We start from the raw sequence: 4,229 nt of genomic DNA on the forward strand, positions 1-4,229 counted from the left end.
TCTGATTGTATCACATACAACCTTTCCTTACGAAAACTGGTAAGGAAACTTGTTTTGACATCCATCTGCCAGATTTCATAAATGCAGCTAATGCTAACATGATTCCGACGGACTTAAGCATCGCTACGGATGAGAAAATCTCATCGTAGTCAACTCCTTGAACTTGTGAAAATAGTCTTTGCCACAAGTCGAGCTTCATAGACGATAACATTACCGTCCACGTCCGTCTTCTTCTTAAAGATCCATTTATCTCGGATTTCATGGCTTCTAACCATTTGTCGGAATATGGGCCCACCATCGCTTCTCCACAGCTCATAGGTTCATCGTTGTCCAACAACATGACATCTCAGACAGGATCACGTACCACTCTGAAGTAGCACGCATCCTCGTCGTCCTACAAGGTTTGGTGGTGACTTGATCCGAAGTTTCATGATCACTATCATAAGCTTCCACTTCAATTGGTATAGGTGCCACAGGAACAACTTCCTGTGCCCTGCTACACACTAGTTGAAGTGACGGTTCAATAACCTTATCAAGTCTCCACCATCCTCCCACTCAATTCTTTCGAGAGAAACTTTTCCTCGAGAAAGGACTCGTTTCTAGAAGCAATTACTTTTGCTTCCAGATCTGAAGTAGGAGGTATACCCAACTGTTTTGGGTATTCTATGAAGACGCATTTATCCGCTTTGGGTTCGAGCTTATCAGCCTGAAACTTTTTCACATAAGCTTCGCAGCCCCAAACTTTTAAGAAACGACAACTTAGGTTTCTCTAAACGGTGTCGTCTCAACGGAATTGCGTGGTGCCCCTTTTAAAGTGAATGCGGTTGTCTCTAATGCCTAAACCCATAAACGATAGTGGTAATTCGATAAGAGACATCATGGTATGTACCATATCCAATAGGGTGCAGTTATGATGTTCGGACACACCATCACACTGTGGTGTTCCAGGCGGTATTAATTGTGAAACACCTTCCACAATGTCTTAATTGTGTGCCAAACTCGTAACTCAGATATCTCTATGACCATATCATAGACATTTTATCCTCTTGTCACGACGATCTTCAACTTCACTCTGAAATTACTTGAACGTTTCAATAATTCAGACTTGTGTTTCATCAAGTAAATACACTCAGCATCTACTCAAATCATCTGTGAAGTAAGAACATAACGATATCCACTGCATGCCTCAGCACTCATTGGACTGCATACATCAAAATGTATTACTTCCAATAAGTTGCTCTCTTGTTCCATCTTACTGAAAACGAGGCCTTTCAGTCATCTTGCCCATGTGGTATGATTTGCATGTCTCAAGTGATTCAAAATCAAGTGAGTCCAAACGATCCATCTACATGGAGTTTCTTCATGCATATATACCAATAGACATGGTTCGCATGTCTCAATCTTTTCAAAACGAGTGAGTCCAAAGATCCATCTACATGGAGCTTCTTCATGCGTTCTATACCAATATGACTCAAATTGCAGTGCCACAAGTATGTGGTACTATCATTACTATTTTATATCTTTTGGCACGAACATGTGTATCACTACGATCGAGATTCATTTCAGGTGCAAGACCATTGAAGGTATTATTCAAATAAACAGAGTAACCATTATTCTCCTTAAATGAATAACCGTATTGCGATAAACATAATCCAATCATGCTCAACGCAAACACCAAATCTCGATGGTAGAGGGAGCATGCGATGCTTGATCACATCAACCTTGGAAACACTTCCAACACATATCGTCATCTCACCTTTAGCTAGTCTCCATTTATTCCGCAGCTTTTATTTCGTGTTACTAACACTTAGCAACCGAACCGGTATCTAATACCCTGGTGCCGCTAGGAGTACTAGTAAAGTACACATTCATATAATGTATATCCAATATACTTCTGTCGACCTTGCCTGCCTTCTCATCTACCAAGTATCTATGGTAGTTCCGCTTCAGTGACCGTTCCCCTCAGTACAGAAGCACTTAGTCTCGGGTTTGGGTTCAACCTTGGGATTCTTCACTAGAGTACCAACTGATTTGTTGTTTCATGAAGTATCCCTTCTTCCCTTGCCCTTCTTGAAACTAGTGGTTTTACTAACCATCAACAATTGATGCTCCTACTTGATTTCTACTTTCGCGGTGTCAAACATCGCGAATAGCTCAAGGATCATCATATCTATCCCTGCTTTGTTATAGTTCATCACGAAGCTCTACTAGCTTGGTGACAGTGACTATGGAGAACCATCACTATCTCATCTGGGAGATAAACTCCCACTCGATTCAAGCGATTGTGGTACTCAGACAATCTGAGCACATGCTCAACGATTGAGCTTTTCTCCCTTAGTTTGCAGGCTTAAGAAACTTGTCAGAGGTCTCATACCTCTTGACGTGGGCACTAGTCCGAAATCCCAATTTCAGTCTTCGGAACATCTCATATGTTCTGCGACGTTTCATAAAAAACGTCTTTGGTGCCACAATTCTAATCCGTTAGCATTACTCACTGAACTATCACGTAGTCATCAAAACGTGTATGTCAGATGTTTCGCAACATCTACAAACGACGCTGAGGTTCAGCACACCGAGCGGTGCATTAAGGACATAAGCCTTCTGTGCAGCAATGAGGACAATCCTCAGTTTACGGACCCAGTCCGCATAATTGCTACTACCAACTTTCAACTAATTTTCTCTAGGAACATATCTTAAACAGTAGAACTAAAGCGCAAGGTATGACATAATTTGCAAAGGGTTTTTGACTATGTTCATGATAATGAAGTTCATCTGATTATTGAACTCCCACTCAGATAGACATCCCTCTAGTCATCTAAGTGATTCATGATCCAAGTCAAACTAGGCCGTGTCCGATCATCACGTGAGACGGACTAGTCATCATCGGTGAACATCTCCATGTTGATCGTATCTCCTATACGACTCATGTTCGACCTTTCGGTCTCTTGTGTTCCGAGGCCATGTCTGTACATGCTAGGCTCGTCAAGTCAACCTAAGTGTTTCGCATGTGTTCCGAGGCCATGTCTGTACATGCTAGGCTCGTCAACACCCGTTGTATTCGAACGTTAGAATCTATCACACCCGATCATCACGTGGTGCTTCGAAACAACGAACCTTCGCAACGGTGCACAGTTAGGGGGAACACGTCTCTTGAAATTTTAGTGAGGGATCATCTTACTTACTACCGTCGTTCTAAGCAAATAAGATGCATAACATGATAAACATCACATGCAATCAAATAGTGACATGATATGGCCAATATCATTTTGCTCCTTTGATCTCCATCTTCGGGGCACCAAGATCATCTTTGTCACCGGCATGACACCATGATCTCCATCATCATGATCTCCATCATTGTGTCTTCATGAAGTTGTCACGCCAACGATCACTTCTACTTCTATGGCTAACGCGTTTAGCAATAAAGTAAAGTAATTTACATGGCGTTATTCAATGACACGCAGGTCATACAAAAAAAATAAAGACAACTCCTATGGCTCCTGCCGGTTGTCATACTCATCGACATGCAAGTCGTGATTCCTATTACAAGAATATGATCAATCTCATACACCACATATATCATTCATCACATCTTCTGGCCATATCACATCACATAGCACATGCTGCAAAAACAAGTTAGACGTCCTCTAATTGTTGTTTGCAAGTTTTTTACGTGGCTTGTATAGGTTTCTAGCAAGAACGTTTCTTACCTACGTAAAACCACAACGTGATATGCCAATTTCTATTTACCCTTCATAAGGACCCTTTTCATCGAATCTGTTCCGACTAAAGTGGGAGAGACAGACACCCGCTAGCCACCTTATGCATCTAGTGCATGTCAGTCGGTGGAACCTGTCTCACGTAAGCGTACGTGTAAGGTCGGTCCGGGCCGCTTCATCCCACAATGCCGCCGAAACAAGATAAGACTAGTAACGGCAAGAAGAATTGGCAACATCTATGTCCACAACTACTTTGTGTTCTACTCGTGCATAGAAACTATGCATAGACCTAGCTCATGATGCCACTGTTGGGGAACGTAGCAGAAATTCAAAATTTTCTACGCATCACCAAGATCAATCTATGGAGAAATCTAGCAACGAGGGAAGGGGAGTGCATCTACATACCCTTGTAGATCGCGATGCGGAAGCGTTGCAAGAACGCGGATGAGGGAGTCGTACTCGTAGCGATTCAGATCGCGGTTGATTCCGATCTAAGCGCCGAACCACGGCGCC

Source organism: Aegilops tauschii, chromosome 2, assembly GCF_002575655.3.
Source record: "Aegilops tauschii subsp. strangulata cultivar AL8/78 chromosome 2, Aet v6.0, whole genome shotgun sequence".
Classification (NCBI taxonomy): domain Eukaryota; kingdom Viridiplantae; phylum Streptophyta; class Magnoliopsida; order Poales; family Poaceae; genus Aegilops; species Aegilops tauschii.